Raw genomic sequence first — 13,828 nt, forward strand, 5'->3', positions numbered from 1 at the left:
GCTACCGGTTGAATCAATGGCGTGATAAGAACGAAGATCATTAGTCGACCTTGGGATATTTAAATAAAATTTTATTTGTTATTCGATGAAGTGTTTTATGTTTTCATTAATGAACAATATGTGTACTTGTTTCACTATGAAATGAAATAAATATAATTATTGTCACTTTAATAATGTTATGAGCTTATGGAACAATCTGTACGTACCACGCGGATGTATTCCGCTTAAAGACGGGGTGCTACAGATTGGTATCAGATCTGTGACTTAAGATAGGTGGTTAGATGTAACGATCTAGTATAGTTATAGTTTATTTTTAGGGCCCCAGCTGCATGTATACCCTATGTGCTATGTGCCCAAATTTTTTTTATTTTGTTCATATGCTTCAGTTATATTTATAATATTTTATAATGTCGTATAACATTCGTTACTTTTCAAACCCGAAAATCCGACCCATTTCGAATTTTCGATTTTTGTTTGCAAATATATATGTATAAATATATATATTTCTCAAGTTCGTTTCCTGCATTCTTGTTCATTGTTCATCGTTAACATTATGTTCACGATAATTTACGTTTATCGCTGGTTCATAATCTTTTCATTTTATTCAATAAACGTAACTCCGGGATTTAAAGTTAAAAGCTTTAAAGACTTAAATAAATTGCAAATTATTCGGGTATAATACGAACATTATCCAAGTATATTAATTCCTTAATACTTTTCAAAGTTCGGGTTTCAATTCGTAATCTACCTTTTAATTTTCTAATCTTAAAACATATCAAAGTTCAAGGTTTAAAGTTTCATTAAAGTTAAACGAGTTTCAAACTTTACGAGCATAATATAACATCCAAACTTTATACACATTTCTAAGCTCGATATCGAGTTTATAAATTATAATTTTTTTATAAAACATCTTCTATACATTCCTAAGTCCAAGGTTTGAAATGTAAATATACTTTAACCCAAAACTAAAAGCATGCTGAACTTGAGGGGTAAATATTGTAAATCTGATTTAAAATACATTATTTAATAAAGCAAAACCCAGCCCCACCCCCATTACCCGTTTTTCGGTGACGAGCTCCGACTGGCGACCCAATCAACTCTGGCAACCTCGTTACACCCGTTAATCTTGTGATTTGACCAAAGTAAAACTTGCAATGGCCTTAGACTTCAATGACAAACAACAATAAGCGAATATAACGCGTCATAAGTCATAACAACCAATTAAGCATGAATTAATCCCGAAATTCCGTGATAAACACCGGCCCAATAGTAATCACATTAACATTGAATTAACGACTAAACGCTCTAATTTCTAGTATATAAAAACTGAAAATGATTATCCAAACTCGTCCCCAACATCAAATCAATCTAATAAACCCTATATAACCCGTAAATCAGTCGCCAAGTTCGTCTCTCCGGCTAGCCTTGTTCTTAGTCAAACAATAACCTTTTCAGGTAATTATTATATGCATTTGAATAGTTTTTACTCGGTTAATAAAACCCCTAAGCTAATTTGGACAAACATAGAGCGGATTAACGGATTGGAATCTAGGGTTCTTGATGTAGAAGATGATCTTGAACATAAAGTTATCTATTTTTTTTTGTTTTCGTGTTGTAATCAAATTAGTAGTTTGGCCCAATGGTAAAGACTAAGTTGTTCACTACTGCAGAACCGGGTTCGAACCCGGGTCACAACATCTTTTTTTTTTGGTATTTTATTTAGGCCATTTTTTTATCCTAATAAATCAAATAAGTTATTTAAAATCAAAATAAATCAATTAAAAATATTTTTAAACTAAATAAAGTTTTAATAAATTATAATATATCGTTTCCAACTAAAACCCAAGTTCCATATTTTGTTAAACCATTAAAATTAATATATATTTCCGTTACTTTAATTCTTTAACTTTATAATTCTTTAAATCGTTAAACTTAATATCCGAGTGGAAAAAGGGCCTCATTATCCGAGTACGTTGGTTGTTATCTACTGGAAAGGACCTTACTTGCACGATTACCCGAGTACGTTGGTTGATACTAACTGGAAAGGACTTTACTTGTTCGTTTATCACTTGTCCATGAATTGTATGATTTTTACGTATTATATCAAACTGTGGAAATCTCACTAGCTATGTTCATAGCTAACTTTATTTTATACATATGTTACAGGTGTAAAGATACGAGGATGAAAGTTAGAAGACATATAGCATGCCTGTAGGATATTCAAAGAACAACTTATCATTTATTTATTTATTGTTTCAACTTGTATTGTTTGATAAACTTGTGTTACATGATGATATAAATGAAATAATGTTGTTATGGTCACCTAATAGTGCCACGTGTGTTTGAGCAATCTGTACGTCACACTCAGGCGTTTCCGCTTTAGCCGGGGTGTTACAGATTGGTATCAGAGCCATGGCTATAAGATAGGACATTAGACATAGTGTTCTAGATAGCTATTGCTTATTTGTTTATTTGTTAGGGTTGCATGATAGTATTATGTGAACCTTTACTTGATTGTTTAAACGCACTTACTATTACTGTATTACTGTACTGCTGATTTCATTAACGCCTCATGAACACAAGTGCACACACACAAGTCCAAGGCTTAGACCTAAAACAAGTTTTCTCAAAAGCAATTTCAAGCAATTTTCAAATTTGGTGTTCCGATATTCATCTTCTTAAAAACCATGTCCCCTTTGTGATAAGGATATGGTTGCACTCTTTATGATGTCACACAAGTCATGATGGTTCATGCGACGTGTGATTCAGACCCTCAATGTTTTACAATGTGTTTTAACTAAAAGTCTGACAAGTCGTGGTGATACACGAATACCCAACTTTCGGTTCGATTTGATTTCGCATTTTTGGAACATACAAGTTATAATAATTCATACAACGTGTGATTCCAAAGACTCAATTGTTTATATTGCGGTTTTAAAAGTCATTGGATTTTGTGAGTAGTTGAATTTCAATTCGTTTCCTTTATTTATATATTCATTTACTGTTTTGAAAATCCGAAAAGTCATGGTGATACATGAATAGTCGATTTTCTATTCGTTTTCTTTATTTGTAAATACTCATTATTTCGTATGTTTTGAATTGAAAGCACGAAAAATCATGGTGATACATGAATTGTCGATTTTCAGTTCATTTTCTTTATACAATTTAATTATTATTACGGATTCAATTGGGAATTCAAAAAGTTATGGTGGTACATAAACACTCGATTTTCAAATACATTTCAGTACTTATATTGGGTTTGTATTAATTCCATGTTTTTATTTCAAAATTTGATATATTTTTAATTAAAAAAAAATTTACGAGATTTATTATTACTGAAATGTGAAAACTCATGCTGACTTATGAGCATTTCAATTTCGATTTCAAATTTTGTTTCATGCGATTGTACTTCTTTATTTCTTTTCATATTTATAGATGGACTCCGATTTTAGGAATCTCTCATGTAACATTTCTTTTGATTCTTATATGAATTTCATATTTACGTTCTGTGTCACGCTTCTTAGCATGCCTTCTCGCTTTCCTCGACGTTGTCCTCGAAACTCAAACCACAAAACAACAACCCAAATCATCAAGCATTTTACCATTGCAATCCCGACCATGACAAACCAAGATTCATTACCAACCGAAACAATACATTTAAACCTCAAAGCCATACCTAAGTAAATCCAAACCCAACCTAACACTTGGATACTCAAACCCAACCCAACCGAGGTATTTACACGAGAACCCACTCTTTGTATAACACAGACGATTCTCCCACACCGCTACCGCGATGTTAAAATGTCCTAAATAGTGTTAAGTTCGGCTAACTCATCAACTTTTGCCTCAAAAATACTCAACACAACACCTTTATTCCCACGACTTGTTACCCAACCATTTATTCCCCACCTTATGCCTTATCTCATACTCGCTACTATTGCAGTAACTCAAGCACACCCATTATAAGGCCTAACTTGTTTCTGCCATGCCATACCTTACCCCATATCCCTTGACTATTAAAAAGTTTATTCATTTTCCAACATCAATACCTAGTCTTTTCAAACTCATCAACCATTACTAAATTTTTAAATATATAAAATTTCATACATAATTTTCCATGTTTATTTCTTTATGTGAAAAATCAAATCTCGATTATTTTAAATAGTCAATTAATAAATATATATCCATATATATATTTCGTATAATCAAAATATTTTTCTAAAAGAAATCACATTTTAACCAAATGGGTTATCCCCAATATTATTACTACCCGTACAATCATAATTATTACTATCATTATTATTACTATAATTATTATTATTATTATTATTATTATTATTATTATATTTTTAAAAATTATTATTATTACTATTAATATTATAATTATTGTTATTATTATTATTATTATTCCAAAAAAAAAGATCTTTAAAATAAGAATATTATTTCTTGTTGTTACAAACTATCCTATCACCTTTCACTCAATAACCAACTTCTACATACTTGTTAAATCCGTGAGTCCCATTAATAAAAATACTATCACTATAACAGTTATAACATTTGATGATCCTCCATAGTGTTTTCATAAGACACAACCCGACAGAAAAATCTTTTACACTAAAAGGTCCTATAAAGTTTCGCAAACTTTAGTACTTACTGAATGTTTCTTTGAAAATTATTATTATTATTATTATTATTATTATTATTATTATTATTATTATTATTATTTTTCTTTCTTTCTTGCGTTAAAAAAATCACGTTTTTACAATTGATTTTCACAAATTTAAACGAAGCTCAACAATCGCTTCTTTTCCCTCTTCCTTTTCAATGCCAACGAGTTTCGATTTTATAAGTCATACCATTGCCCCCATAATAATTTTCATATCGCAATCCATCTTCGAGAGGACAAGCGTCACGAGCTAACTTTTGAGTTTCTTTCTTTCTTCTTTACATACATATATTATTATATATATTTTCTATTTGGACATTATCGAAATAATTTTAGATATCGATTTCTTTCAAAGGTTGTTTACAAAGGTAATATCGAGTTTGGTTATTCGTTAATTAGTGTACTACTTTCATTCATGGTTTCATTTTTGAATCGGATTACTCTGTTACTTCTCGCGATCTATAACCAATTTCTCATAAACGTAATCGTCTAGTGTAAGTGGGGACTATGAACATGTTTATATACGTGTTGAGTTTATTATTGCTACATGAATCGTTTTGATGGTGTGATTTGTTCTATTTTCACTCAACATTTTATTTAAATTATTATTTTGTTTCATCAATTTAACCAATGTTTATTCTTGGTCTTGAAATTTCAATTATGTATTCTTGATTTCAATGTTTATCAATTTGAGACGAATGTTTCACTTTGATCTTAAAATTTCAACTATTTATTTTGCGATTATTAATCTCAATGTGGTCTTTATTCACATTGGTATTTTATTGAAAATTTTCAAGAACTTAATCTACTTTGTTATTTTATTCAAGTTTCGTTTATCCTATTCTCGAACCCAATGCTTTACCGACTTACACGTTTATATTTTGTTGGCTCAATGCCACATTTATTTATTTTGTTATTCTCGAGTTCAGTGTTTCGTTTAAGTATGTGATGTTCATGACTTTAACGTTTTCATTCGTTATTATTATTCTAAGTTACTCTACAATCTTGCTTATTTCATTATAATTTCAATAATATTGTTATTTCGTTTAAACTTCAACGATTTCATCTATTTGGACCTAATGTTTTCGCTTATCCTTGACCTCAAGGACTTGGTTATAGATTTTTGTTATTTTTCAATCCTTATAGTTTATTATTCCTAATTTAAAAGCTTTCATATAAGAAATTATTTTATCTTAACCCACACAATGGGACGGATTATGTGGACCATCCAACGATAAAGGTAATTGTGGGTCGACATGTAATTATCCAAGTCCTCGCATGGAAGACATAATAAGTACGTTGTGTGCAATAACTCGAAACATGGAATGATTTTGTAAGACGTGACAAATGAAATATGATAAGGGCATGGTGGATACGCTGCTGGTACATCCTATATATAAGTGTCCTTGCCATATTCCCATTTGTGGTGTCTTTCGGGTCATTCAAAAATCGACGTTATTGTTTTTATTTTAATTATGTATATAAAAATTGTTAAAAGCTTTCAACAACTCCATGTATTAGTTGTTTTCTTTTTAAATTTTGTTTTGTTTTAATTTCGGGACGAAATTTTCAAAAGTTGTGAATCCTGTAACATTCGTTACTTTTCAAACCTGAAAACCCGACCCATTTCGAATTTTCGGTTTTTGTTTGCAAATATATATGTATAAATATATATATATTTCTCAAGTTCGTTTCCTGCATTCTTGTTCATTGTTCATCGTTAACATTATGTTCACGATAATTTACGTTTATCGCTCGTTCATAATCTTTTCATTTTATTCAATAAACGTAACTCCAGGATTTAAAGTTAAAAGCATTAAAGACTTAAATAAATTACAAATTATTCGGGTATAATACGAACATTATCCAAGTATATTAATTCCTTAATACTTTTCAAAGTTTAGGTTACAATTCGTAATCTACCTTTTAATTTTCTAATCTTAAAACATATCAAAGTTCAAGGTTTAAAGTTTCATTAGAGTTAAACGAGTTGCAAACTTTACGAGCATAATATAACATCCAAACTTTATACACATTTCTAAGCTCGGTATCGAGTTTATAAATTATAATTTTTTTATAAAACATCTTCTATACATTCCTAAGTCCAAGGTTTGAAATGTAAATATACTTTAACCCGAAACTAAAAGCATGCTAAACTTGAGGGGTAAATATTGTAAATCTGATTTAAAATATATTATTTAATAAAGCAAAATCCAGCCCCACCCCCGTTACCCGTTTTTCGGTGACGAGCTCCGACCGGCGACCCAATCAACTTCGGCAACCTCGTTACACCCGTTAATCTCGTGATTTGACCAAAGTAAAACTTGCATGGCCTTAGACTTCAATGACAAACAACAATAAGCGAATATAACGCGTCATAACCTAAGTAGCAAAGGAACAGGGACGGGACCAGGATACGGGAACGTTATGAGTACGGGAAACGGCTAAAATAAAAAATCCAAGATACGGGTTCGGCTAGGGTACGGCAACAAAAATATAAAAAAAATACAAATATATTAAACAAAGTTCAAAATAGATTTACACTAATATAAAGTGCAAACTACAAAAAAAAAACTATATCAACCATAGGTAATTAATTATCAATAAAAAAATAAATAAATGTATAATTTTTATCTATATATATAGTCAATTTTAAAAATTTTATTTATAAAATTATAAGTTTAGGACAAAATGTAAACTAGTCTAGATAGAAAGGGTTAAATTTAAAATGCATAACTTAATTTAATATTTTATAAAATGTAAAAGTTAACAAATTTTAGGGGCTAAATGTAAACAACTGAAAGATTAAGGGGTTAATGCTAACTCTAAACTTATTTAACCCTAGAAAAGTTAACAGCCGCCTACTTTCTTCTTCTTCCTTCTCCTTCATTGGTTTTCCGGCGCCGGAATTCTTCACCGGAATATGCTATATGGCCTCTACGCAATGCTATTGGCTACAGAAACGTCTCGGAATCGTTTGTTGACCGTCCCTATTTAACGGGTTCGTTTAGGAAATGTTTCTGACGCGTTTCTGTCCCCACGCCGTCCCCGGGACCGGTACTTTAACCTCTATGCCGTCCCCGTGCATCAGAGGTCATAATGACCAATTAAGCATGAATTAATCCCGATATTCCGTGATAAACACCGGCCCAATAGCAATCACATTAACATTGAATTAACGACTAAACGCTCTAATTTCTAGTATATAAAAACCGAAAATGATTATCCAAACTCGTCCCCAACATCAAATCAATCTAATAAACCCTCTATAACCTGTAAATCAGTCGCCACGTTCGTCTCTCCGGCTAGCCGTGTTCTTCGTCAAACAATAACCTTTTCAGGTAATTATTATATGCATTTGAATAGTTTTTACTTGATTAATAAAACCCCTAAGCTAATTTGGACAAACATAGAGCGGATTAACGGATTGGAATCTAGGGTTCTTGATGTAGAAGATGATCTTGAACATAAAGTTATCTATTTTTTTTTGTTTTCGTGTTGTAATCAAATTAGTAGTTTGGCCCAATGGTAAAGAATAAGTTGTTCACTACTACAGAACCGGGTTCGAATAAATCAAATAAGTTATTTAAAATCAAAATAAATTATAATATATCGTTTCCAACTTAAACCAAAATAAATCAAATAAGTTATTTAAAATCAAAATAAATCAATTAAAAATATTTTTAAACTAAATAAAATTTTAATAAATTATAATATATCGTTTCCAACTTAAACCCAAGTTCCATATTTCGTTAAACCATAAAAATTAATATATATTTCCGTTAGTTTAATTCTTTAAATCGTTAAACTTAATATATATTTCTGTTACTTTAAATTCTTTAACTTTATAACTCTTTAAATCGTTAAACTTAATTAATATTTCCGTTACTTTAATTCTTTATAATTCGTGAAACCGTAAAAGTTAGTTTTTTAATCCGTTAACTTAAATTTGTTAGCTTTTATTTCGTTGACTTTAAATCCGTTAGCTTTATAAATCGATAACTTTAATTTCGTTAACATAATTCGTCTTCGATATATAATTCCCATTTAAAATACGCGCCTTTTAATCATCGCAAACTTTCGTATTAGCGTTAAGTTATAATGTTAAATAAAGCAAATCGTTAAAATACCATTAAAATTAAAATTAACATTTAAAATAATCTTTGCCATAAAAATAGAAAAATTTATAATAAAATAATACATACTTCTCAACAAATAAATTAACTTTTATAATCCCGATAGTTAGATTTCGTTTTGTTTTATTATAGTTCTTGAAGTTCGGTTGCTTCGGCTTCGTTATTATGCGTTGGGTTGTTATTTCAAGTTGATCTTCAATTTCTAAGGTGAGTTTCTCACAACCCCTTTTTAAACGTTTTCATATTTTAGGATAGCATATGTATCTTATTACAAATTCAAAGCATTACGATTTCGCTTACAAACTACAATTCACTATATGGACTTGTGTATTACTTGATTACTTGCTTGTATTTACCTGCACGTGGTAGCCTCAATAAGTATGATCATATACCCCCCTTTGCACTCAGATCCATTTGTATCGAGTGGAAAAAGGGCCTCATTATCCGAGTACGTTGGTTGTTATCAACTGGAAAGAACCTTACTTGCGCGATTACTCGAGTACGTTGGTTGATACCAACTGGAAAGGACTTTACTTGCTCGTTTATCACTTATCCATGAATTGTATGATTTTTACGTATTATATCAAACTATGGAAATCTCGCCAGCTATGTTCATAGCTGACTTTATTTTATACATATGTTACAGGTGTAAAGATACGAGGATGAAAGTTAGAAGACTTATAGCATGCCTGTAGGATATTCAAAGAACAACTTATCATTTATTTATTTATTGTTTCAACTTGTATTGTTTGATAAACTTGTGTTACATGATGATTTAAATGAAATAATGTTATTATGGTCACCTAATAGTATCACGTGTGTTTGAGCAATCTGTACGTCACACTCAGGCGTTTCTGCTTTAGCTGGGGTGTTGCACGTCGCATATACACATATTCACACACAACTCTAAAGCTTACACCTAATCAATTTTATAATCCTCCGGTTTTCAACGAAATTTGTAATTCTCAAGTAAATTCATGATTTGATATTTTGATATTTCATTCACCTTAAAGATGGCTATACGTGACAGGTATGTGGTAACTGAAAGGGGACACACTTGTTTTTCGAACCCTTTCCACAAAGTTTTTAAATAACTATAAGAATAAGCAATGCACATAAATCCCAAACAACTGTGGGGTCTGGTTGCTTACCTGGAGGGTTTGAAAAGGGTGCTGGAACCTATTAGGCGAAAGCATACCACATCAAACGTCATACGAACTACAAATTTAAGCCGTCAAACATGAACATTATCCTCTGTAAATAGAAAATGATTACACTCCCACTCTTAATATTGTGGTTTTAATTGGAAAATTTTACAAGTCATGGTGATACATAAACACTTAAATTTTCCTATTCGATTTTTTATGAATATTAAGTGGTATTAGAAAAATCATGGAGATACATGAATATTCTAATTACAAACTTAATATAGTTTTCATGTGATTGTTGAATTTCTTTTTTATATTTATAAATGGTTTAAGCATTTTATATCTTGAGAAAGTTAACTCCTACTCATTTTCATTCTTGTGTCATTTCAGCTTGTGATGTGCTGAAAGCGGTATATAAATACTTAGCATAACCTAGAAACTCTAGTTTTAAATTTATAAACCTGGACTCTCCTAATGCCAGACGACCAACCAGACAAGTGTACTTGTCAACTGTGGTAAAGCCTAATGAAGTTTGGATATCGAACCAAGAGGACGCTTGACACCTAAACTAGACTTTGACTAAAAACTTAATGACGTTACTGGTTGGATAATTAACTAATTAAACTAAAACCAACACTGACTAACTTCAACACAATGAACTAAAACCAACACTTAAGCTCCCAACTCCCTAGTCGGTTGCCTAGTGTCCGCCTAACGACTTTTGCAACCTTGGATGTGACGAATGAATAACAACCAAAACACAGCGGAAGGAAGGTAACAATTGTATATTAAGACATTAGGTCAATGTTACAATCAAATGTCAAATACAACTGCAAAGCTAAAACTTAACAACAATCTAATTATGTGATAAGCTCTACTATCCATTATGGTTTCTTCGGGTTAAGCTCTACAGTTTGCCATAAGTCTTTTAAAAGGATCTTCTATCTCCAAACAAGCTCATAGCTAAGTCTCTAGATTTCCATAACTTGATAAAGATACCTGAACACATGCTTAAAAATAATGGATCAACTAAAAAGTTGGTGAGTTTATGAGCTTAATTTATAAAAACATATATAAAAATGATCTAAATAGTATGGTGCATATTAAGCAAGTTCACAATTAAAATGTGTATATGACCCGTGAACATCTAAATAAATAAACTCCTTACCCATACCCCTTATTGTTATGGGCCAATTTTACGTATGTCTGCGACCATAAGATACAAAACGGTGGATACATGCCACAAGATAGTCCTTATATCATTAAGTGGGTGGTCTTCCGTGATATAGGCCCACCATGTGTTGGAGTCTTCCCTAGATAGTACGACCCATACATCCATGGCTCCTAATAGAGTTAGTGATTGTACTACAGTTTCGGGGATTGTTCATAACAGCTAAATCAGTTTTGATTAATAATACATCACTAGTTTTAAAAACAGAAAAAAGCATGTTTTTGAGTTTTGGTTCAGGTTATACAGGTTTTTGATATTTAATGCATTTTAACCATTAATTTAGTGGTAAAAATTATAACAAACTTTGTATAACAACTTGAATGACTTTTATGATTATATTGAGTTATATACTATAGAAATAAGTTATATAAATACATCGTTAGGGTTAGTTTTGGGTTTTAATGTGTTACTATTCGGTTTCATCGTGTCACTAACTCTTAAATCAAAAAGAGGTTTGCTCCATAATATCCTGGAGCTTTTACATATTTCCTCTTACTAACACTATCTAATTACATATCTCCCAACCAAAAAAATCAATTACATATTTTCTTTTTTTATATCAAATTACCCATTTACCCCTATACAATTTACAATAATAGTCAACTAAATGAAGTTAAAAACCAAAGAATAGAATCACACCACCGGAAACCCCACTTCTCAAACCGAAATTGAAGTTTCTTCAAATGGGTTTGGCCGAAACCACCGCCACCTCCTCCACCACCACTAACAACTGTCAAACAAGAAACCACCAATGTTCATATCTGAAACGCCCATGACTGCGGCGAACCAAGGCATGTAGAGAATGGATGCGACGGACTGATGGGAAGAGGCGAATCTGACTCAACCACCGTCGAGGAATTCCACCATCGTTGGATATGAACAAATCGTAGTATCGTACGGTGGTTTTCCGACGAAGACTTAAGGGTAGCAATAGTCTTTGGTGGCTGTGGCTTGCGGTGGTGTGGTTTGGAATGGAACATACATACAGTCTCTTGTTCGTGATATGTGGTGAAAGTGGTCGGTTTAGAGTTACTCAAAGAAACAGTGAGTTATGAAGCTTGTGAATGAAAGATTTTCACATTTGATGTTATTTTGTTTCATTGATTAATTAAATTTTAATAATAAATAAATAATACTAAATTATTTAGAAAACTAAAGCATAAAAAAAAGGTTAAAAATTATTATTTGTTAGTGAGGGTATCATAGTCATTCAATAAGATGTTTTTAATGAAATGGGAAAATATGTTATATATATGTTTTAAGAAGAGAATATATGTAATTGATTCTTTTGGTTTGGGGATACGCGTAATAAATGACTTTAAGGAGGGGAATATGTAAATGCCCATAATATCTTAAATATACCTATTTTTACTGTAACTAAGGTGCTGTTTGTTTTTTCAGAGGTAAAATACATGTAGTCTGCGGACCACATCTGTAGACATCTGTAGAAGAAGAGGTGAACCAAACCTCTGCAGTCTGCAAGAAGAAGACTGTTTGTTTTTTAACGTCTGTAGATTGCTAAAATAAACTGGTAGTGATGTAAAAACTATGGTAATGGGTGGTGGTGGTGCTAGATGGTGATAGTGGTAGTGCTGGGTGGTGGTGTTGGACGATAGGTGGTGGTGGTAAAAGGCGGTGATGGGTGGTGGACATTGGTGGTGGTGGACGATGGTGGTAGACGGTGGGTGGTAGACGGAGGTGGTGGGTGGTGGCAGACGGTAGGTGGTGGTTGTGGTGGCGGTGGTGGTGGTGGGTGGTGGACGGTAGTGGTGGAGGTGGCGAACGATGGGTGGTGGTGGTGGTGAACAGTGAGTGTTAGTAAGGTGTGGTGCTTTAACCTTATACAGATCTTAGAAGATCTCAGAAGTAGATGGCCAAGTCTGCACTAAAAAGAGCTTGCGCAGACGTTTTTTAATGAAACAGTTTTGAGAAATCAATCAGTCTATGGATGACAATGTCTGCGCGGGCAGACAAAAGAGCTTGCGCAGACCTTTTCTGAAAAACCAAAGGCACCTAAGTTAGTTTTAATACATCTAGGCCAAGTCATGTGGTTTTCAGTTAGGCGATATTGTTAACGTGTAACATAACGGTTTTTGTAATTTTGATCTTGAGTACATGCTTTTAAGCATATCTAATCTTAAATATGTTAAATAGGTAAATATAAAATGGAAATAACTGTTTTTGACGTATTGTATATGTATGATATTATGGGTGCCTATAGTGTGTGTAAATTCATAATTTTGAGCGAAATAAACATAAGAAGGGAATAAAGATTAGAATGAAACCTTGTGAGAAACAAAGATACTTAGTGAGAAAACAATGATTTTGACAACGGTTTTCAGATATACCTTGATAAGGATAACCCAAGATCTGTTTTAAGACTTCCTTATGGTCGACGAAGGGTGATGTGAGTTGAGTATGGAAGCATAAGGGGCTGTGATATTATGTTTGATGTGTGTAGGTATGGCAGCCAAACATCCAGCGTTTGTTCTTGGCCGAATCACAACAAGAACCTACTAAACCTAAGCCATTTTTTTAATACTAAAACTACTATTTTTAAAAAAAGAGTAAAGTGTCATTTTCATCCTTGTGGTTTGGTAAATAATACGAATTTAGTCCAAAAAGTTTATTTTTTGCGTATGGACCC

The sequence above is a fragment of the Bidens hawaiensis genome, unplaced genomic scaffold, assembly GCF_021521415.1.
Source record: "Bidens hawaiensis isolate Kalapana, Puna unplaced genomic scaffold, B.hawaiensis_p1.1 tig00012076_1, whole genome shotgun sequence".
In the NCBI taxonomy this organism is placed as follows: Eukaryota; Viridiplantae; Streptophyta; class Magnoliopsida; order Asterales; family Asteraceae; genus Bidens; species Bidens hawaiensis.